At 33.1% G+C, this 25,514-nt stretch overlaps 1 protein-coding gene and 1 non-coding gene across 3 annotated transcripts in view; both read right to left on the bottom strand.

Moving 5' to 3' along the window:
- Window positions 1-25,514, bottom strand: part of Pde1c (Phosphodiesterase 1c) — a 442,898-nt gene that overhangs the window by 413,899 nt on the left and 3,485 nt on the right. The gene's annotated exons all lie outside the window — the stretch shown is intronic.
- On the bottom strand, window positions 18,163-18,235 carry Trnar-acg (transfer RNA arginine (anticodon ACG)). Its single transcript has one exon. It is a non-coding gene; the product is annotated as a tRNA-Arg (tRNA).

Below are 25,514 nucleotides of genomic sequence, written 5' to 3' on the forward strand. Positions count from 1 at the left end.
TTAATTTAGACCCAAAGTAGTAGGAGTTTAACGATATATGACGTATAGCCATATCAACGTATATATACTTAATATTTCCAATCGGGTTTTTAATCAGTAGAACTTTATACTAGCTCGACTGGGTAGATTAAACCTACCCATCACATATTTTGTAACCAATCAGTAATTATAGCTGTTTTGTTGTGTTAGTTATAAATTTTGAGCGCAAGGGACATGACTTCTCAATTCCTAAAGTTAATGGCGCATTGAAGATGGATAATATATATCAAAGTGTCAATGTCTATATACGATGGTTACCACTTACCAGGACCTTATTAGGTAGCCCAGTTGCAAGGCTCTTTGCCGTTTTGTAATATACATATAAAACTATTTATGCCAGAGCTACACAGAGACCATTATTAACTATATTTTACTACGAACAGGCTGTGTGTAGTAACGGCGTCTCCCAAATAGGCATTCCTTCAATTCAACTAAAACCACGCGGAGCAGCTGATACACGTATTAAATATCTACAATTAATATCAAACTTACAAAGTTGTCGTACATTTGTTTATAGAATTTATTATAAAGGACAGGATTTAGGGCAACTTATGTCATTCGAATTATACTTTGCCGTAATAATTGCTCGAGTTTCATGGAAAATTGTAGAGTTTAGTATTGATAAATATGTAATGTAACTATATAGTTATATTTTGTTGTCTGCGAGTCAAAGGCCATTAGGCAAAGAATGTGTTCGTATTTACGATGCATTGTAGTAGAACATAAAAGACAACATTTCAAGTCTCATGACGAGAATTGCGTTTTCAGTTTGAAGAATCGCTAATGCTTCTTACAATGTGTTGTAATACTGTTATATACTTTGTTGCACACCCGAATAAGCAAGCACATACAGATAACTATTCACTGTTTAACTCCTCCAATAAACTTTTGGGTAGAGTTTATCAAGTAATAAGAAATTATCCGTGAAAGTTGTTCGGATATAAATTTTATTATAAATTCTCTATAATTGCATTCGGTTTGCACTCAAAATTTCTGTTAAGATTATCATATTCCAACCATTATGCCAAATCTGCTCTACATGTAGAGATTCTTTATATTCACATGCAAAATCACATGAAGTGTAAATATTCCACAATTTGCACTTTCAATCCGGCCTATTGCAACGATTTCCAATGAAAGCTATAAATTTACTTTAAACATTTAGCACTGTGAAGATTTAACATAAATACTTAAAATATTTTTTTGTTATTAAATGGTAGATAATTAAACGACGAGTTTTAACGAAGTTAAAACTGAGAGAGCTCGCCTACGTTGCTTAGACACGAGATTATCGAGAAAATTATTGAGTCTTATTTGAAAATTATAAAGGTGTCGGTTATGGCCCAGCTGAGACAATCACGAACGAGCTCTACGCTACACTGCCTGTATTGTTATTAGGTTTATTGACCTCAACAGTGTCACTGGTAAACCGAAAGTATTCGGAGACTGGAACTCAATTGAGAAAATGGGAGCCCTTAAGATGGTTCAGAAAGCTTTTCCTTAAGGTATCTATTACGAAAACGAATATAAACTAAACCCATACATAGATAAACTGAAGAATTATCGGCGGTAGAAACTTAACCATTTTGCTCACTATCGTGAGAATGAAATATCCGGAAGGAGATCGATTAATTTCCAGTGTGCAATCGATAACGAAATAGTAAACCTTTTAAACACTAACGCCATTTTACATTGTTTTGTTATTTTAAATAGGTAGGCAATGGGTCACCTGATGGTAAGTGGTCACTATATACATAAACATAAACCGTTAAACATTGGTACTGTCAGGTACCATCCGCCACCAACCTTGGTAACTGAGATATTATGTGCATGCTATTATATAAGCTTACTTGGATTTTTGTTGTATAAGAATATGCGAGTAGAGGGCTTGCGCAAAGTTCAATCACAAAGTCAGAAAACTTTACTCGGAATCTTGGTGGAATTCGGTTGGAAATCGGTATAAATTGCCCCACAAAAGAGTTACAGACAAGTAAAAAAAAAACTTAAAGTAGTCATAACTTTGTATAATAAAAATTAAACAACTTTTGTTGATGTAATTATATAGCACAATATCTAATAAATACATTCTAATCTTTCTGAATATTCTATAACATGAAAATATTACCATATTACACGCAGTTGTTATTTCACTTAACATTTAAAATCTAAATATACTTCACGCGAATTAACTCACACAAACATGTTTTGTCATTTCGCATTTAAGTTAAGAACAAAATATAAAGTTAAAACTACCAACAATTAAGAATAAAGATTCCTGACGAAGAGAAGAATTGACAAGAATCTCAAGACTTGTAGTATTATTCTATTATTATGTTATACGCATAAAATAACAGAGAGCCTTTGAGTAGTCGCATAGTTGTGATCTCATCTTCGTAATAAGCATTATATCTTTGCGAAAATTGGTGTTAATATCGTATCGTACTACTTCAATTTATAGCATAAATATTCTCGATAGTTCGTTAAAGTAAAAATCTATTTTGTATCAAAAACCTCCATAGTAAACCAACGTGCCATAGTACCTGTACGTGCCATAGATATGTGTTATGTATTTATTTATTATAGATTACACTGGTCTACAAATTTTGATTTTAAAAAAGTATTGTTCATTTAAAGTAGATTTTTTTATTGATTGCCACGTACTGAATACAAAAACAATTAAAAAACATTAAAATTAGTTTCCCGTTTTTAGAAAAAAAAATATAAAAAACGATTTTTGAAAGAAAATTAGAGAAATTATAGAGTTTTTAATCATAAGTGGAATTTCGACGTGGATTTTTCGCTGCCCTCTTATATTCTGCTTTTGGAATATCTCGACAAACAGTCCAGCAATAATCCGCCAACATTGAAACGTTCCAATGGCCTTGATATCGGTTTTCCATGTTAGCGATGTCCTGATGGAAGCGCTCCCCATGTTCATCGCTTAAAGCCCCACTATTATCCGGAAAGAAGTCCAAACGAGAATGTAAAAAGTAAATTTTTAAGAACATGTTGCAACCCAGTTTTTCGAATGATGATAACATATTTTCTATAAGTGCAGCATAGTTGTCACTTCCTTATTTCCTAAGAAGTATTTCGCAACAAGGCGAAAATCATCCCAGGCTTTTTTTCTTTACCTTCTAACACCGAGTCAAAGTTATCATCTTTAAATAAATTTCTTATTTGAGGACCTACAAAACATACCTTCCTTGACCTTAGCGTCGTAGTATATAAGACTATAATTTTAATAACTATTAACATTATAATATTGTATTCTACCAACTATCAACATGAGTGCAATATTTAAAAATAGAATATCATTGATCTCAGACTAACCTCCAATTTCTAAATCGTTGGTCAAAGTCAGGTTAAGTAATTTGGCTCTAATCTGAATGTTCATTGGTCAGTAACGACCGATGACGCAATGAGCCACCAATGAGTGACATTGATTAGCGTTTTAGAAACTGAAGGTAAATGTATTTTACTGCAATGCAGTATTCAGATAGCTCTACATTGTGAAGTGGATCTAGAAAAGAAAACATTTAAAAGATCATCTAACTTTCAGATTCTATGAACTATTTATTCTAATAATATATGTATATTGCAATGTAAGTATAATATAAGTAGTCGGATAATACCTTTATCTTTCTAATAACGTTGTAAAAAAAGGAGCGTGAGATTGATCAGAGTCGCCATTTTGTTTGTGCCCACAAACCTCGGACAGTGAAGAAAGGTGTCCAATTGTGTTATTCGGATTTATAATCGTAATATTATTTAATTTGTTTTACTTAGTAATTAATTTATATCAAGATTATTATTGGTTAGATGAAAACCCGACGTTCGGGTAAAATAAATAAACTATACAAATATAAATGTACTAACTACCGTACCAATGCAAGAAATTATGATTTTCTAACACACTTTCTGAACGCACCCGTAAACTTCAAACATGGCCGCCCGTTGAACTGTCATTTTCACACAGATTTATAAATGTGGATAGGTTTCGATCGGGTGTATCGTAGACTGGTACGAAATTATTAATATAGATTCGAGGTTTTTATACAGGCTGTTTTACTTATGTAATAGATACTAAAACATATGTATATATATTTTACTATATAGGTTCGCGGATGGACGAATTGACCACCTTCTGGTAAGTCATCAGCCACACAATAGTCATATATACATTGGCGCCGTAAGAATTACAGCAATACATCACCAATACGTCAACACTAAGATATTATGCCCCTTGAGCATCTAGTTACACTGACTCACTTTAAAAAGCAACAATACAATTGGCAGTATTTATAATTACTATGTCGCTATGAATCTAAACGAAATTATACTGTTTGAACTCACAGCCGAAGTATTTATTTTATGAAATACTTTTATCACAAATGGGACGTTTTCCTCCTAAAAGAAAATAACATAACAATCAAAAAATAAGAGCTTAAGGGTTTGAATAACAATAGTCGCAGAAAGAATTTTTGATTTCGCATTTTTATCGAGACAAATTTTACTCACTTCCTCGTAAATGTTGCATCGTTATTTAGGGAAGTACACACACATATTCTCTATATGTGTGTCATTATAAATAATAGTTGAGAACAAAGAATATTTTTCTGTGTATTTATTTGATTGTTAAATGTGTACTTTGATATATTAACCCTTACGATTGTTTTTGTTGTCGCCGAATTACCTGAAACAAAAATGAAAATGTTATTAAAGTCATTGTTTTTTAAATGAAATTCCAAATAGCACGTGCTGTTTGATGTCTTATAGTTTATGTGTTTTTTAATTTAAATAAAAATGTATTAAATAGAAATTTATCAACATTTCTTTTTATATAATAACTCTGAAGCGCTATGATTATAACATAATATAAATTGAAAAGAAATTCTATCAAACCAGGTGTCCCACGACACATCAAATTTTTTTTTAAATAAGTATAAGCTACAAACCGCGTGTGTCGCAATGCCAAATAACTAATTTGATAGGACCAGTACGCCAGCTGTTGTACGTTGATAGCCAATAACTTTCTCACGAGTTTTAACAATAACTAAACGAACTTTAAAGTGGTTTAAAAGCACATACAATACTTCCACGGTAACATTCAGTTCCGTACCCAAAGGGTAAAATTGACCCTATTACTAAAACTCCGCTGTCCGTCCGTCTGTACGTCTGTCACCTGTATCATGAACCGTGATAGTTGGATACTAGAAAATTTTAGATGATGTATTTTTTATTTTCTCCACACAACCGACATGATTTTTTTGTACGGAACCTTTCGTAAGCGTACCGACTCCCACTTGGTCCGTTCTTTTTTTTAAATAATTGTCAAAGCAAAAGACAACAATTTTCGAAAATAGTGTCATAAAACTACAGACTGTTATATTATTATTTAATGAAATTTCGTGTTTAAGAAGCTTGATTTCCAAGTATTTATATAGGCTACTTTTTTATCTAACGTGATGGTGAACACTGCACCATCAGGTGACCCATTAACCACCATAAAAAAACATAAGATTTTTTGCAACTAAGTGAGTCTCAATGAAAGTCAACGAACTTCAATTCTATATTTAAAACAATAAGTCGATAAAACCGAAGCCAAAATCTTTAAAAATGGTTAATTGGATGACTATTTAAGCCGATAGTGCCGACATTTGCCCGAAAAGTCATTCAAATACCTCAAACTCGATAGAGAAATTACACAGAACACGGTAACAATGAACCGTTTAATGAGATTAATATTATAAATAAGACTATGTCTGTCTGCTTGTCTTGGAGCTGAACAAAAAGCGTATTCATCCAACATGGGCCACAATTCGTGAAGTACATAAGTAATTGGATAATTTCGCATTGGCGGTAAATTTTAATTGAGATTTCAAAGTAAACGCTTTCATTGAATATACAACTAATTATAAATAATTAATTACGTTTAGCTTACCATGACATAACATGACATATATTAGTAGACTAGTAGTCGACCGCGGCTTCAATCTCGTTTAAAGGACTCAGATGTTACGTATATAAAAATAACCTATTGTGATTTCAGTAGTTTAAGATGATAAAATAAAATCACGTTTTATAACAATTCTCCAACAAATATATTTTTCAATAATCTCCAATAGTCTCGTACTTCTCGTGACAGATCAATCTTTTAAAAAAAATCATTTATGTGGTTTGGTCGTGAAAGCGTAACATATAGACAGACCTAAAGTAACTCTTACTTTTGCATTTACAATATTAGTATAGACAATAATTTAAGCAATTTATTGTAGCCAAGACAGGTCGAAGAGGACACAATCAAAATAATTGTACAGAAAATGTTTCTATCGGTAACAAGCGATCCCTCTCAATAACCTCAGGGCTGATTGAATGGTCCTTTGAGTTTTTGAATTAGTAAGTTTGAAATTGGTAAATATTTATTAAAATTTTCAAATTTCGAATTTAGCCAATAACTCCAACTTAAACCTACGAAATTTGGCGGTGTTCTAATCCCGTGACTTAAATGAATATTACCCATGTCGTCGTACATGATGTCGGTAGTCGCTTCGAACTATGAGTGAAGTGAAGGAACTGAGTGAAGTTGTTTTTGTGCACTTATCCACTAAGATATCTCTTTCGTAATTAATTATAGATCTTTTCACTTATGATGGTGCGTCCTCTGCACTAAATTATCGGCGCGCTTTAGTTGAGTGACGCTCGTGATTAAACGATGTCTTTGTGTGGGTGAGACGTCTTATGTAATAATAAAGACAGCAAGCTTAAATAAGATTATATTTGTTAATGCAAGTTATAATAATCCGACCGATTTATAATAATCATTTAATAAACCCATGTTGAAAATAATGGTAGAAAAAATATTCAACGGTTCCTATTTTAAGAGCACTAATTAAAACTATGGTGTTATTACGGTATTAGTTTGAGTTCGATATAATAGTCAAAAGTATCACTCCTCTTAAGAATAGGATTTGAGTCTCATTCCATCATGTTCCAATAGGGGTCAGATACAGTTAAAGATTTTTATTCGAAACGTCATGACGATTCCCTCACGATGTTTTCCTACACTAGCACGAGATGAATTATAAACTGTCTAGCCAGGCTTAAACCAACAATCTTATTAGCACATCTTCTAGTCACAAATTGTATCGTATAGTAGTTATCGCCCGAAGCTTGTTCAAGTGTTTAGGGGTTGCTCGTCAGGTGTTAAGAATAAAACAGTTCAAACTTAGTTCATACAAAATTTCATCAAATTCAGTTCAATAGCTTGGCCGTGAAAGATCAACAGACAGTTTCTTTCGCGTTTATAATATTAGTGTAAATTACATAACATAGTCACACACTTACGCATACCATAAACTTGGCAGCAAATGATAAATAATGTTGCCAAAATTTTCTTCAACATATGATACGAGATATTATGATAATAAATATTAAGGCCGGCCGAACTAGTTCATAACTTGAATTATTAAATTCCACCCTACACAGAGGACCTGTCTATAAAGGACGGAATTTACCAATCCTCGGAAGGAGAAAATAATTTTGGTAAATATAATCGTAAATTTAATATTCAAAGCACGTGGTATTTGTAATAATTTAATAAAATGATTTAATATAATAAGTGATAAGGTGAAATGCGTTTAAGGTACAAATCTGTTCATAAAGGTGCGCACCTCTATGTTTAATTATCGGCGTGCATTAACAAATATATTCTAATCTCACACACACTAAGAGAACTTGGTAAGTACGAGTGTCACTCGGACTAATGCACGCCGAAATCTTAGCGTGGATAGGCGCGCCTTCGCGAGTGAATGGATCTATTTAAGTACTGGTTATGAATACAATTAATTGTTAATCAATCTTATTATATGAGCCATAGAATTAAAATTTTCATTGTCCCAATAGTTGTTAACTTTAATACTTGACAAATCTTTCTTCTTGTAGTACAAATACTGAAATACGGCGCTCTTTCCAGATAATAATGATCACTAAAAGAGCATGTTTCATAATGGTTTATATGTTTTTTAACGATTTCAAAAATAGAAGGAGATTCACAAATCGATTGTGTTTTTTTTTTGTGTTTTGAATTAAGAAAATTATATTTTTATTTGAGAGGGTATACTTCACATTCAAATTAGAAGAATTATGGTCTATATTGACTTTGTTCTTTTATAATTGGAATAATGTCTTATATGTCTCACGAGGTCTTTCTGTGAAGAAATTATTTTCTTAATTTTTTAAATTTTCTTTCCTTCATTTAATTTGATGTTACCATCACCTTGCATATGCGGGGATTTTATAGTCCCGATTTTCCAGTAAGAACGGAATAACCAATTGAACTTATATTAAAATAAAATAAATATCATTTTATTCCATTTATAAACAATCATAAAAATCTCAATTCAATATTCGTTTTACAGAAATATTTATAATGGTAATTTAATTTATACCCTATTTTTTTAAAACTATTTTATATTCCAAATTATTTAGTATTGTGGCCATTTTGGCTTTAACGCAACGTTCTAAAAAGCATTTCTCATTTTACATTTATTCGCATATAAATCAAATGTTAAACCAGAACTGGAAGCAACTCTTATCGTACTAATTAATCTTCAATATTTCTTTTGAAATAAATTAATCCTGATAATGGATGCATACAAAAAAAACTATTTAGTAATCGCCTAGAAATTCATTGATTAATTCATACTGAGGCCTATTACACGATTTAGGGTTCTGTACCTCTTACGGAAAAGGAAACCCATAATCACTTCGTTGTCCATTTATTCGTCTGTCTGTCTGTCTGTGACGCTTTATCTAAGGAACGTGTAGAGATATAAAGTAAAATTAATACCAAATAAAAATCGAATCTCTAAGTCTAAGCAATGAAAAGATAAAGCCCTTTATGTCGTATTTCCAATATATTCGCAAAGGGAATCAATATGAAATACATACCACCTAGAACACATTAAGGTATGTAATCTTCATAAGTAGAAATATATATTTATTTGTATGTTTCTCCTCCATTTGTTTTTAAACCATTTACTCGTTTGTGATGAAACTTTGGTGAGTTATTCTGCGTGCGCCAGTAAAGACTCTTGGTCCAAAAATATTTTATGTAAACCCTTATTTAACCCGTACGAAACTGGGTTGGGTAGCTCATATGTAATAGAGAAATTAACATATTCTTGACCCTGAATTGGATATGACAGGAAATATGTGTAGATTCTATGGTGCCTTAAGAAAACAGATGGCAAAGGGTAACCACCGTTCATATAAATACATTTTAAATGTTCAACTTTTCTTAAAACGTCATGAGTCACCAAACGTGGGATCTGAGATGCTGTTGAGATAGCCTTTGGCATCATTGCGTGGCTTACTCTAACTCTAACTTAACCTAACGCTGCTTTAATGCTGGAATAACAGACGAGTATTTGAAACATACCCAGTTCCTATCCAGTCCCTATGTTTCTATAACCATTATCTTTTTTGATTGTATGGGTTGGCGTAGTGGCCACCACCGCTCATAGGCAATGGCGCTGTAAGAAATATTAACCATTCCTTACATCGCCAATGCGCCACCAACCTTGGGAACTAAGATGTTATGTCCCTTGTGCCTGTAGTTACACTGGTTCACTAATCCTTCAAACCGGAACACAACAATACTAAGTACCGTTGATTGGCGGTAGAATATCTGATGAATGGGTGGTACCCACCAAGGCGGGTTTGTACAAAGCCCTACCACCAGTATGCTGACATTACGATCATCCTGCCCTAAAAATATATCTAAATTTAAGACTTAGGTAAGAATATAAAAAACGAAATTGAAAAACAGCTACCGTACAAATCATGACTGCGTTTAATGGTGACTAAAATGTCTAGCCCTCTTGTCACCAGTGGAGACAATAAAACGTTGTCATTTGTTATATAAAAGTTTTTGCACAGTTACTAAAAGGTCATAGTGTTTGAACTGCAAACGGAACACAGTCATTACTTAGAAATATTTGCACCCTTTGTTCTCTTAAACATTTTCCACGGGCGCTTCGGCCTTTACATCGTGTCCCTGATATGAGACGGGGTCAAAGCGTCAATGCGTGTAGCATTCCATGTTAGGGCCAGTCACTTTCTTAGGAAAAATATATATTATTATAATTTGTTTTTATAATTTTAGCGGGCAAATTGACAGATGCCCATCTGTCAATTTGCCCTAATAGTAAGTGGTCAGCACCGTTATTAATTTGCGCGGTAAGGAGTATTAAAAATTCTTTACCACGCCAATGCGTTGCGCCAAACCTACTTTAGGAAAGGTGTGGTATCCCTCGTGCATTTAATTACACTGACTCCTTCACACTAGACTACAATAGTAATAAATATTGTTTTTTGGCGATGGAATACATCAGTACTTGGTACATAACCAGATGAGCTCGCACAAAGACAAGGTTTTTATTCAGCGTTTTTGAAATACCAATGGTCTATATAATGTGTCTTGAATCAACTAGGTTTTATAGATACCGTTTAAATCAATACAACCTCGCTTTGTGAGCGGTCCCCAGGTGAAACTTGCAGACTGTTTGCGCTGTTTTCAAAGCTGAATACTAAGATAACACGTTATTGCTGCGTTCTGGTCTTGCACAAAGTTATGTGGAATTTCAATGTGACATTAACTTGAGCCTCAAAGTATGTCTGTAGGATGAGTTAATGTGGCAAACTTATTATAACAATATTATTTATTCCTGTTATATTTAACTAACTTACTAATACAGCGTGTTTTTTTTTTATAGAAATTCAACTGATTATTCTTTGTGCATATAATTTATAGTTCATATTTTATAATAAAAACGGCACTCATGTAATTTTTTAAGTTCATGTATTAAACATTTTAGGAAAATTGTCCACTCCATTGTATATTTTGTTCTTCAGAGTTTAACGTTGGATGTTTCTACGTAACAGAAATGCCAAAAGCAGAACAAATGGTGGAAACAAGGAATTCCATTTACCCTGTTATGTACATATGTTTCAAAGGCTCTAAAAAAAATAGGAAAATTTTAGATTGTTTGAAAAACAGTTATTTAACTATTACTGATAAAAATCTCATAAGATCAGGATTTAAGGATGTATAGTAAAAGCATCCTATGGGCCTGATTGTTATAGATTCTTTTAACAAACTTTGCAAATGATTTTTGTAATTGATAGCTTAATTTAATTATGATTTGCATAGAGGAGTTTTAAAATCTACGAATTTATTCATTCTCATTCATATAATTATTTCTAATTTCTAATTCAATTTTATTGAGGCTTATCTATTTTGATTCTACAGATATTTGGAAAAACTTTCTTCCTTTAATTTTCCATTTTCTGATCGTAACATTTTTATATATAAAATTGTAACTATAACAGGATGTCTGGTGGTGAAACATTGAAATAATTTATAAGTAAATAAAACCAACAAATTAATATGGAGTAGAATTAACAAAAAAACATGAAATTCCTCGCCAAATTCTCGAGAATTTTTGGTCACAGTCTACTATTTCAGTATTTAAAATATATGATAAGTAGTCACCACTGCCCATAGAAAAAACTTAGTAGTGAATCCAGTATTCAAACCTGCGGTCTACGGATAAGATCCAGGTGTCTTATTAACTAAGTCATCACGGATTATTCAAGAAAATCAAACCCAAATATCGAGACAAGAGAGTGCGTGGTCGTCGTCACATGTTGGAGGCACAATAAAGAGACTTCAGCAAGGCCATTTGTATTAAGTATATTATGTCAAACACAATACGAAGTCCGGAAATTTAGATGCAGAGAGAAAATAAATTGGGAAATGTCAGTTATACCTCCTTCTGTGTAATATATCGCTTCTGTTTACCTCATAATATTGCTTTATAGAACAATTTCATGTACCATAAGCACACTTAACAAATTCAAATAGTTAATTCATAGACTTTAAAAATTGTTTTATTTGATCAAATCGTTCAAATTTAAGCGAATACTGTTTTTTTCGATATTTATGAAAAGCAATCATTTAAATTCTAGTCCTCGAGTTGAATAAGAAATCTATTAAACAATAACATAATTAATAAAAAAACAATGAAATCTTCTCGTCTCAAGCGTACGAATACAAGAGTTTCGAATAATATATTTCTATTAAAAGTTATGGATTGATAATTCCAACAAATTGTAACTAAAACTTTATAATCTTTAATATAATATTACGACATTATGAACATTAAATTGAATTTAACCAATTGCTTAAAAATACTGGTAATTACAACTATAACAATTTTTTACATCGCAGTACTAGTAGAAAGACTAACATCGATTACAGGAGATAAATTACGTGAAAATCTTGTGAATAGATGACCACTACTACGTTTAACCCGCATAGTTTATATTTAAGATATATGATAGCTCGTCCTGTAGTTGGCTCGACTGACTTTGATCGAACGGTTCACTGTATTATCTGTGGTCAGTCTGATACTCACACTGTACTTTGTTTTTCGTATCAAATATCAAGAATGACCCGTTTATGCCACATTCTATTTAAAGTGCAAATTAAAGTCTCCGGACTCTGTCTTTAAGTAAGTAACAGTCCACTGCTGGACTAAGACCTCCTTTCCCTTTTGAGGAGAAAGTTTGGAGCTACGGGTTGTTGGATACACGTTTGACAGAATTTCGTTGAAATTAGACACATGCAGGTTTCCTCACGATGTTTTCCTTCACGTATGTTCGCGTTAATCTCATGTATTACTGTGTGGATTTTCGTTCCGTTTTTTACCAATGTACAGAGTGACTCTCGTGGAAGGTATACATGTGTTATATATTCTATAAATGTTATATATCTATAGTAGAGTTGCTATTATTATATATATAAATTTAAAAGCAATCCTTTACTTATATGTTAGATGTTATCTGCTTTACTAGACGAAAATTGAAATGAATTGAATCATATATATTATTATTTTATGTAAAGTTTAATCATAAATAAATTCCAAATTACATAAGTACGCTTTCTACATCCACTTTCCATTTATAATATTAACAAAATAATGTAAGTTATATTATAGTTAAGTAAGAATAATCTTACTGAGAATTAACATTTATTATTAATGTACAGCATACATATCCTAGATCTACTTAAATTGGCAAACGTCTCGGGGTTGACGTTGTTGTTCTCGAATCATCAGTCATATTGAGTTATAGAGGTGTAACGAGCCGTAGCGTGAGGTGGGGGCCATATATATCCTGTTTCAAAGACTCCTGATGAGTTACGATACTGGGATAGACTAGTGACGAAAGCGGTACTTTAGCTTTTTCCGCCACTAAGAAGTGATCGTCCAAGCGACCAGCAAAAACAATCAGTCTGTAAACTTCCAGCTGCTGCACTAAGACCTCATCTCTCCCTTCTTGTAGATAATGTTTTCTGATTCCACGACGTTGCTCCAATGTCAGCTAGTGGAGTCGAGCCAAGCAAATAACTAAAAGGTCCTTTTGGGCGGTTGCGTTATACTGGAACGACCCTAAATACTCTTCATCCGTGCCGAAAACGCCATCGCAAGATTTTAGTGAATACATAAGGATTTTCCTTCGTAATAAACAATGTATTCTTGTATATAAATTACTTGTCTTTGCTTTTTGGTATTCGTATAACGTAACATAATTTCACAATAATAACGAGCAGCGCCCTGCGGCTAGTTCGTTAAATTTAAATACATGCCTGAATCATGAGTTCACTGTATTGGTTAATTATAATTGGTATTGCTCGGAAGGTCATCCTTAGCATCGTCGCGTAAATTTATATTTCAGACTCTTTAATATAAAGAATGTTATAGCCCTAGTATTCATTAATAAACGAATCATCATACATAAATATATTAAAACGTTTTCGATCGACCAAACTATCCTGAGCTTTGAAACTCTCCTGAACAGAAACGCTTACTTAACTTTTCACTGAAATTGAAATCTTACGTCCACTGTTGAAATTGAATGCTAACCTTTGAATTCAACTGTCGTGACGTACACATGACAGAAGAACATATTTTTGAGTGAGAAATGTTTCATTCAAACGTCGATACAAATTTTACTTACATTCTCATAAAATATCTCTCATTCTCATTCAATTTAGATGTAGTAAATAAATATAGGTAATACGGGCAATTTATTGTAAGTGGTCACCACCGGCCATAGACATTGGCGATGTAAGAAATATTAAGACACTGACTCTTTCACTCTTCAAACCGAAACACAAAAATACTAAATATTGCTGATAGCGGCGATAGAATAGCTGATGTGTAGCACCTATCCGTATGGGCTTGCATAAAGTCCTATACATAAGTAGTCGTGGTGGTGGTGCTAGTAGTGGTGGTAGTAATAGTAGTAGTAGTGGTAGTGGTGGTGGTGGTAGTGGTGGTAGTGGTGGTGGTGGTAGTAGTGGTAGTGGTGGTGGTAGTAGTGGTAGTGGTGGTAGTAGTAGTAGTGGTAGTAGTGGTTGTAGTAGTAGTAGTAGGAGTGGTAATAGTAGTGGTGGTAGTAGTGGTAGTGGTAGTAGTAGTAGTAGTGGTAGTAGTGGTTGTAGTAGTAGTAGTAGGAGTGGTAATAGTAGTGGTGGTAGTAGTGGTAGTGGTAGTAGTAGTAGTAGTAGTAGTAGTGGTTGTAGTAGTAGTAGTAGGAGTGGTAATAGTAGTGGTGGTGGTGGTGGTGGTGGTAGTAGTAGTGATAGTAGTAGTAGTAGTAGTATATAAGCCTCCGAGTAAAATGTCGTCAACGTTAAAAATGTTTTTAGTAGATTCTAGTAAAAAAGTTGTAAAAGCGAAAGAATATCTTTTGTGAATCTCCAACACGTGCGAAAAAATCGCTTAAGCCAAAACGTGCTATCAATCAATGTGTAAGCAGATTGGCGCTGAAGGGAAAAGCATTTTTAATATCGACTGCCTTATTGATAAGTCTTATACACACCAGTCTGTATAAGACTTATTTATGTATTATTTATTTAGCATATATTGCGTTTTATATAATATACTTTCATTAATTTGAAATGCTAAAAAATATTTTACCGTTAAAATAATAAAAATCAATGATGCCGTAGTATGCTCAAAATTTCTGAACGAAATACCTTTTACTAAATATTAGGTTTTAAAATAACAGCCACGCAACAGCCAACGTCTGAAATTAAGTTAATGAAAAAAATTGCGAATAGAAATAAAATTGTAATTAAAATCTATGTATATGTGTTTAGTTACTTTTATATGAACAAATAAGTAACGTACTAATAACCATTGTATTGAGACCTCTCATTTACTGTGTCTGGAGAAAATCGTCACATAAGAAATTTCGTCAGAAAACAAAAAAAGTATATAAATAAATTAACCGATAAGTATAAAATAATATATAAATCAAATTAAAATCATTATTCAATAAATAAGAACTTAGATAGATTTTACATAAAACATGTTTTTATGATATTCTATTGAAAAGTATTTAATATTTTTTACGTAAGTTAATTAAACTAAAATTTATTATATATATTATTCACTAAAACTATTTTACAATGTCGATAACTTGTTAAATTATAAATAAAGTCCAGTTTTAGTCGACATGAGTGACGATGACAAAAAATGAAAATTTGATTTTTTTAATTTTTATTTTATTTTAGGGAAACAAACTATGAGATGACACTTACGGCATGAAATATACAACATTACATACATCAGCTAAGTTTCCACTGATACTGATCACATAATTATTAAAATAAAAAAAATGACATACATAATATCAAATAGGTAACAATAATTCAAATATTATCATACAAATGTTATTATTTGAAGGATATATTAAATGTACTATTGTTAAAACTACATGTTTTAAATTAAATCTGAGATAAGAAAGAAAGTTCCAACAGAAACTTTATAAATGTACACGGCTCTTGTATATATCTCAGAGGTTAATTACCCCGCATCAATTAGACCATATGTCAGTACACAAAAACGCCTATCCTATTATACCCGACTCTCGCAAAGTCAAGGGGGACAATGTATTTCCTATTTTATACGTATATCAAATCACTACCAATTATAAAACAAAATCACCCCGAGTGTGTGTCTGCAGCTTTGATTTTTACACGCTTTTGGCATTGAACTGAGTTTTTTTTTTATGTTAGTGGTGGCAAACGTGCAGGAGGCTAGAGTGATTAATGAGGAAGTTATGTCTAAATTTACCGATGGTTGTAAATTTAGGAAAAAAACATCCCGACTGGGAATTTTACTGAAGTACGCCGTGTAAACTAGCGATATATTGTGTAACGTTATATATATAATTATATATATAGTTATATATTGTATAACGTTTTATGTAGATCCGTGCAAAGCCAAGACAGGGTGATGATATAATCTAAACTCCTTAGCTGATTCCAAATATATTTTTTTGAAATTCATTCATTAAGTATCTAAGTATTGTATGTACTACCCTTTTGAAAACCACTAGAGTTCTTTTAAATAGTAGAAACATTGTCAAAACTATCAGTTTGGGACACAATAACATACAAAACATTAACAGCCTGTAAATTTCCCACTGCTGGGCTAAGGCCTCCTCTCCCTTTTAGGAGAAGGTTTGGAGCATATTCCACCACGCTGCTCCAATGTGAGTTGGTGGAATACACATGTGGCAGAATTTGGTTGAAATTAGACACATGTCGGTTTCCTCACGATGTTTTCCTTGACCGCCGAGCACGAGATGAATTACATAATCAGCCTGTAAATTTCCCACTGCTGGGCTAAGGCCTCCTCTCCCGTTGAGGAGAAGGAATGGAGCATATTCCACCACGCTGCTCCAATGCGAGTTGGTGGAATACACATGTGGCAGAATTTCGTTGAAATTAGACACATGCAGGTTTCCTCACGATGTTTTCCTTCACCGCCGAGCACGAGATGAATTGTAAACACAAATTAAGCACATGAAAATTCAGTGGTGCTTGCCTGGGTTTGAACCCGAAATCATCGGTTAAGATGCACGCGTTCTAACCACTGGGCCATCTCGGCTCGGAGATGAATTATCGGCTCACCTTTTTTCTTTTTTTTTCTCGCTTGAAAAACGCGTTAGTGAGACTCCCCGGAGCCCTGGACGCCGAATGCGCCCAGGTACGCCGTGTTTACCCACTAAAAAACCAGCGGTACTCTCTCCGTCTTTCGGCGGGCGCCACGGGAGTGAGTGTGCCCTTCTTCCTCTCGACCCAGCGACTCAAGTGGGGACGAATCGCCTCCACTACCGCCAGGACCGCCGTGGGTGACCGCAGGTCCTTCTCCCATCGGACGATCAGGGCTCGCTGGGATAGAGCCCTGATCCACCCGACTTCCGCCGAAAAGGGGAGATCGAGTAGCTCGTGAGTCTTGGTTGCAAACCTCGGGGTGTTAGGGTTGATGTGTTGCAGGGAACACTATCGGACTAAGACAGACTGAGGTCACGGAACAGCGGTAAACTCGTTAGAGTCTTATCTGAGTGATTTGTCAATTCAGACCAGCTTGACGACTGGCTTCCCGCGAGGAGGATGACCCCAAAATATCATATTGCTTCGAGTTCATGGGGATCGAATGTAGTCACTCTCAATTGTTTTTTTCCTTACTTTGACCAAATACTCTATCGTAATATTTATCTCGGCTCACCCAGATAACACTGTTGTATAATTATGATTATTATTATTATTGCTATCATATAAAACAAAAAATTCCAAGTCCATCCGTTCATCTATTTTCATTCGGGAAGTCGTAGACTTTTTTTGGTGATGAATTGGATTGTAAACCTTGACACGCCTTAACGATGTTCTTTTCTTGATTGTCATTATTCTAACGTGATGCCATGAGCGTGATTTGCGCTTTCCTTATGGTAACGACGTATATTACGTCTAAGAGAATTGATATCATTCCGATCCCATAAACGAATCGATTTCAAACTGATTCGTATCACAACCATTACACTGTGAACCTAATAATTATTAAAAAATATAACAAATTAACAAAATAAAATAATATATTACAGCTTAATTCTTTCAGATGAGGTCTTAAACTTATGTGACCTATTTGGAGCTCAGAATACGAGGACATTATTTATAAATTTGCCTGTAAAAAATATTATCCGCGACCCTGCCAGGATTCGAACCTGGAATCTTCTGATCCGTAGTCAGACGCGTTATCCATTGCGCCACAGGGCCTATGGGTGTCAAATCGTAATTTTGAATTGTTTGATATGATTGGCACTTTTTTTTACTTCTATGTTGTCTGACATACTTATAGATTTATATGATTATTTAGGAGGGAATACGAGCGAATGGACCAACGAAGATCACTTCCACTTGTAGACGCTGTCACTGTTCTGCGGTTGCATAAATATTAAGATGATCCTGCGCACCTAGTCAACAGTGCTTGTGTCGAGGTAAATAGGGTCATTTGGATCAGGGTTTCTTAAAGTTTGGGCACCGGACACCCAAGGGGTCCATTTCACGTGTGTTTGTTCCCACAGTAGCTCAGTCCCTTAATATATATTTTAGGAAATTGTGCACTACATGCAAGCATCGTTCGCACGCATATTTCGATAGCATTTGCTACTACGTATATTTGTAATGATGATGACAAGGTTGGTTCTTGTGTCGATAAAAACCGATTAAACGTCACAAGTGGCATACCTATGTATATTACCTACGCCTTGCTTTGTCAAAGAGAATTCCACAGTTTAACGAGCTCGCTGTAATCAAACAGCATCCTTCTCATACAGTTATTCATCTTTTAATTATGTATTCTGATACTTGTAAAAAATGCATAATGTATTATCTAATTAGATGTCGTTGATTTGTCTTAACATAATACATTTCTCTATTTTATTAAAAAAAAATTAGAACAATATACATATGTTAATAATTTTAAAAATAGAAAAACAGTTGTTTATTTAAATAATTTAAAGCTTCAAAACAGTTTCATTACTGCTAGATCTGAATACTATACCTACTTTTATTTGTTTAACAAGTTCGGAGGAACTTTAGAAAATCTGCAAATAAAAAGTACTGAAACATTTAAAACTAATCTTTGACTTCGCAGTTCCTAACGAAAGCTTTTGTTTGTTTGGACGGTGTAAATTTTCAGAAAAATATTGTTGCTTAAATAACAGATTTTCGGCAGCAATCCTACGGTGGTATACTCGTATAAAACCATTTTTGTCCAAATTATGTTTATTAACATTGTATTTAATAATTAGTACTTTAATTTTAAATTTATTAACTTCATATTAAAAATGTACTAAAATATTTGAATAATAGTCATTAACTGTTATTGTTTATGTAAAGGGATAAATACAATATTATTTGTATTATTTAATGGCGCCTACATTTTATTTATTAGCAAAGTACACAAACGTTTTATTGCTTGTGTTAATAGCTAGGCGATTAATTGAAAATTATATAGCATCATATTAATGTGATAGTCTGCGTACGTTATAGACTGAGTATATAGGAAAGCAATTAATAAATGATTAATTAACTTAATAGCTAATGATTATTGGTACCTATTTACTTAGGAATAAATAAACGTTTATACATGATGGAAATTAAAAGGGGCTACTTAAATTTAACTCACTAAAGTAATGGGATTTCATCCATGTTGATTAGCTCCTAAATATCTAGTAAAATGTTCTATTGATTGTATAATTTAATAACAAGTATGATAATTATTTTTAAACAAAATTGGTATATATATATTTAACTGAGATTTATAATAACCTAGTCGAATTACCTATATTTTCTTTTGTTTTTATTGTAAACTAAGAATTTCTGTTTTATCTACGATACTTTTTGTAAGCAAACTCGTTATAGTGTTAAGCGAGGATAATAAATCCTTTAAGTTTATTTTATGTTATACTTAAAAGTTTAGTTAAATTGATTATAAAAGATATATTTTAATAAAAGATATATTTAATTTTTCACAGCCATCAACCCCTACATATCAAATGAGACAATTTTTTCTAACTTGCCTCTTAAAATTAACGACGTTAACACACTTAGACAGACAGTCTTCACATACAGACAGGTATATCTTTTTTTATTGAACAAACGGAACCTTAGGAGAGAATAAGTTTTGAAACTAATGGAACTTTAAAGATGTGAGAACTTTTGAAAATGATTGTGAAGTTTAACGCACTACAAAGTTCGGAGAGTTACAATATTTTAGAACTACCTTAGATACTCAATTTAGTTATGATAGGGGTTATCTAGTTCATATTTTGGGTTCCGTGCCTCAAAATGAAGAAATGGAACACTTATAAAATCCCTTTGTTGTCCATCCATCTGTCTGTCAAGACACTTTATCTTGGGATCGTGTGGAGGTGTCATTCAAACTAAAAGGATATACTCAGGTCTACAGTCTCTTAAAGCTGTGAAAAAACAAAATCCTAAGTTAACGTAAAAAAAGATACTGTCGTTTATGCCGCAAAAAACGTATATCTCGACACTCTCGACAGAATAGGGTATTATCTGTTGACCTAGAACTTTGAAATTAGGCAAGTAAGACCGTCCTATACTACAAGTATAGGGATAAATCTGAAAAATATACATTTGTAATTGAATCATTAGAAAACAGGGTATTTATGCCAAGAACGGCGGAACAAATTTTAAATTGAGTTAACCGTGTCATGTGGGGTATCGTATGAAAGGACTTCAAAGGCACAAGGTTTTTAATTATTTTTAAGTCGTATAATTTTCGATTTGTGACAAAGAATTAAAAAAACCTCTTCTCACTCACAAATCTGGATTCAATTTGGTATTTAAGTAAATTAAAAACTATTTTTGATAATATGTATGTTCACATTTTTTATAACATGCATCTACAAATTTGTACGGACCCCTCGGTGAGCGAGTCCGACTCGCACTTGTCCGGTTTTATGCAATAGTGAATGAAAGGGGAAACTAACATTCTTGCTGCCATTCCATGACATGATTTGTAGAGTAGCTATTTTTAATTTAATTTGCTAATACTTATTTAAATATTTCCTAATAAATAAAATAAAAATTATTAAAACATAGCTACAAAAATTATGATAATTTTTCGTATGAAGTTGTAGTCCATGATTTTATGACACGATTTGAAATACCCTTAACTATGTCAAATAAAGGTCGTGTTGAATTTATTAATACTGATATTGCTTGTAAGTTGTCCGGAAGAAAAGGATTCCATTCCAACCTTTAACGGGAAACCCACTTTGAGAACGATATACGATTACAACGTGCGTATGTTCTTAGATTGTCTAAGTTACCAGATATTGTAGACCGTCAATACGTAGATACGAAGGTTGGTCGAAAAATTCTTGGAATAATGATATTAAATTGTTTTTTTTTCGATTCGCATTTTATATTTACTCAATACATTCAATAATGTTCGTATTTCTTTCGCATATTTTTTTATATAATAGGTAGGCGGACCGGCAAATGGGCCACCTGATGTTAAGTGGTCACCACCGCCCATAGGCATTGGCGCTGTTAGAATTATTAACCATCCCTTACATGGCCAATGCGCCACCAACCTCGGGTACTAAGACGTTATGTCCCTTGTGCCTGTAGTTACACTGGCTTACTCACCCTTCAAACCGGAACACAACAATACAAGTATTGTTGCTTGGCGGCAGAATATCTTATAAGTGGGTGGTACCTACCCAGACGGGTTTGCACAAAGCCCTACCGCCAAGTAAAAAAATATTAATAAAAACGTGTGTTTGTTTTAACTGTTATAGCTATTTAAAGTTAAAACGCGCGTTAAATATAAACATAGGTTATATTTCAAATAAAATTAATCCGCTTTATATCCTTAACATAAAGCAATATACTTTACCGTTTCGCTTAAATATGTACTTGTTACGCGGAAACTATTTTAATGGCGATAATAAAATTCTCTATATACCCGTTAAACGGCTACGTATGCTAAACATTATAGAGATTGCAAACTCAGTCTCGGGGAAGACTTTATTAAATGCATTACAAATATATTAAAAATCACAATAAAATTGATAAAGAAAAGACGAATATCAACTGCAAATAATAGCAAATTTCAGTTGATATTATTATAGTCCATAAATGTTTGCGCAGTCAAGTTTACTCACTCCAACTGTTTGTTTGATGACTTTCCGAGTCACGGGACTTAATACTGCCAATGTACTAACACTTGACTGTTACTGAGAAACATACGTGACATTTATCTTCAACCAGACAACGATTTCGCACCTGTACCAAAATTGGCATCCGTATAAGGTGGCCATTAGAGTTAAAGTGAATAATTTTTAAAATTTGTATTAGAATAGTTAATTATTTCCTTCTGATTGTTCGACTACAGCAGTTAAATTAACAGATTATCTATCTACGCAAAAGATCATACTTATAATGCTCAAACACAGGTCTACTAACTTTATTATGCCAAGCTCATAGGACGATAAACCCACGAGTACTAGGTGGTAGGGCTTCGTTCAAGCCCCTCTTGGTAGTTATCGCCCACTTATCAGATATTCAATACGAAGTGTTGTTATGTTCCGGTTTAAAGGATAATTTGGCCAGTGCAACTACAGACAGAACATAACATCTTAGCTCTCAAGGTTGGTGGCGCGTTGGCGGTGGTATTAATGGTTAATCGATAATAAATATATCTTACAGAGCCAATGTTTATGGACGCTGTCCACTTACAATCAGGTGGCCCGTTGTCCAGTCCGCCTACCTAAAAAAAACCTCTGGATCAACCACTGTCCGTGTTTTCCAAGTATGGGATTGTAAACGCAAATAACTTTGTAACTCAGTCTATTTGTCGTCTTCCATATAGAACATATAAGATTAAATTAAAGTTATTGTCAGTTAACGGCCAACGCCTGGGCAAAGACCTCTTCCGTTTGGAGTGAAGGTTTGGACCTTAATCCACTACGCTGATCCATTACGTACGTACATAATAACATTTATATTTTATTATGTATATTAAATTTTATATTTTATAATGTACGTAGTAATTATACTGGAATAATTAGTAATGAATGTTATATGAGGTGTTCATTGTTAAAAACCTATGTATGTTAACATGTAACAGACTTTAATTATATCAAAGCTTATTTAGATTAACCTGACAAACAAAATTAAATAATAATATTTATTATAATATTTTGCACGTTATTTATATAAATAACTTTTTTTCTTTAATTCATTTAATAATAAAGACCGTTTACGATAATATGCAATAATAAAATAATTTATCGATAACCTTTAGAGATAATCTGTACGAACTAACTCGACTGTCACCACGAAACGCGATCGTGAAATATCACAAAATGTTATATGCGACATCGACTTAAACAATTATAACATTTAAACTAAACACATCACTCAACATTTCATGAGTGAGGTACGAAGTTAGTTCTCAGAAAATAGAACGCTGTTCTATGCGATTCTTTAAGAAATCACTCCGTATCTCACTCGTGAAATACTGACAACTGATATACAGTGATAAGCGATTTTGATACGTGTATTCTATAAATTTTATAATTATAGTCAATTTCGTATATCACATTCTGACATTTCAAGGCCGTGTTTTGCGGTGAACTTTGAGTTTCTTGTTACAGAATAGTCTAACAGTTGTTCGGAACTGTCAAAACACATCGATTATCCGAAACGTGAACACGGCAATGTCTATCATTTAATTATTTATTAAACTTTTTCAATAAATAAAATTTATTATTCAAGTCAGACTTAATGCTTACAACTTTATTTAAGGAGCGAGAAATACATTTTGTATCTGTGAAATAAGAGTGCTTGCACACAAACACGGGCAATCAAATATATACACTTACTTATAAATATATATGTCATCTATACAATAAAAATTTAATGTTAGGTATAAATAAAGTAGCCCAGTAAATAGATTAGGTTGTTCTAAATCTAGGTCTCAGGTTATTTAAGGAAAGAAAAAGTCGAAATTATTGTTGGAATAAGCGTTGAAGCCTATATCAAAACCGTCTTGAGGACAAAATCAATATCACAGTGTTATATTTACGAGAGCCGAGATGGTCTATGAGAGCCGAGATGACACAGTGGTTAGACCGCGTACATCTTAACCAATGATTGTGGATTCGAACCCAGGCAAGGCAACCACTGAATTTTCATGTGCTTAATTTGTGTTTATAATTCATCTCGTGCTCGGCGGTGAAGGAAAACAACGTGAGAAAATTGCATGTCCCTAATTTCAACGAAATTCTGCCACATGTGAATCTATTCACCAACCCGCATTAGAGCAGCGTGGTGGAATATGGTCTAACCTTCTCTTCTAAGGTAGAGGAAGCCTTAACCCAGCTGTGGGAAATTTACAGGCTGTTATATATTTAAGAACTTATAATATTATGAAATTTCTCATCAATATATTTTTAGCCCCTTATATCGAAAATAGGTCTAGATTATTTAAAAAAAAAAAAATTTTTTTTTCCACAATATAAAACACCTTCATTAAGATAAATTCCACTTAAACTCGAAATTGCGATGTCTCAATAATGCATGAATGTTGGCAAAAGTTTCTATAGATTTGACCTTTGGCAAGAAATCTTAAAACATATTTTACTTGCAGAATCTGGAAACAATTTATCAACTATTTTTATTTTTGAAATTTTACTAACGTTATAATATTAATCTAGTTCCTTTGTGTTTGAGGATTTATGATTTAAAAAAAAAAAAACGGAAATTTATGGGTTCCATTTCCGCAGTGATCTGTGTCTAAACCCATTCTCATATATAAATAACTTATCAAATCCAATGACGAATATGATCACAGTTTCATATCCTCGGTAAGAATGTATTTAGACGAAATCAATAATATTATACTATATGTAGAAGACAAACGAGAAAACGCCCGTTTTCTCGTTGACGTGATAATAAGTGGTTATCTTTACCCAAAGACACCTGCACTTTGAGAAATAGGAACCACTTGACCATCAAGGTGCCTCGAACCGCGACGAATAAATTGTATCGTCCCTTATGCCTGTAACTACGTCGGCTTATTTATCATTTGATGGTAGAATAACTGTTGAGATGATATCACTGATTGATAAAAATATATATATTTAAAAACGAACAGTATACCAACCAATATAATTTTAAAGATAAAATATTATATTATTATTTCAGCTGTACTTTGTTAAGTTATCGTTGACGTGTAAAACATCACCAGAAAAAGTACATACCATTGCTTGGCGAGAAAAGTCTTAAAAGTCTGTAAAAAGTATTTCTTGTGTAATATTGTCGGTTGACTGTCCTCTTGCTTTCGGCGGACAGCCATCCAACACGATCGAATCCAACGCGATTGAACTCTTCAACGCAGTACCAAAGCCTTATTCATGCTTTCCAAGACACGGGAGCAAAATCAAATCGATAATTTTTGGCATGTCAAATTTTAATTGGCCTAACCCGGGGCTTAAATGTCTTAAAGGACTTA

This window comes from Vanessa tameamea, chromosome 4 (assembly GCF_037043105.1).
Source record: "Vanessa tameamea isolate UH-Manoa-2023 chromosome 4, ilVanTame1 primary haplotype, whole genome shotgun sequence".
Lineage (NCBI taxonomy): Eukaryota > Metazoa > Arthropoda > Insecta > Lepidoptera > Nymphalidae > Vanessa > Vanessa tameamea.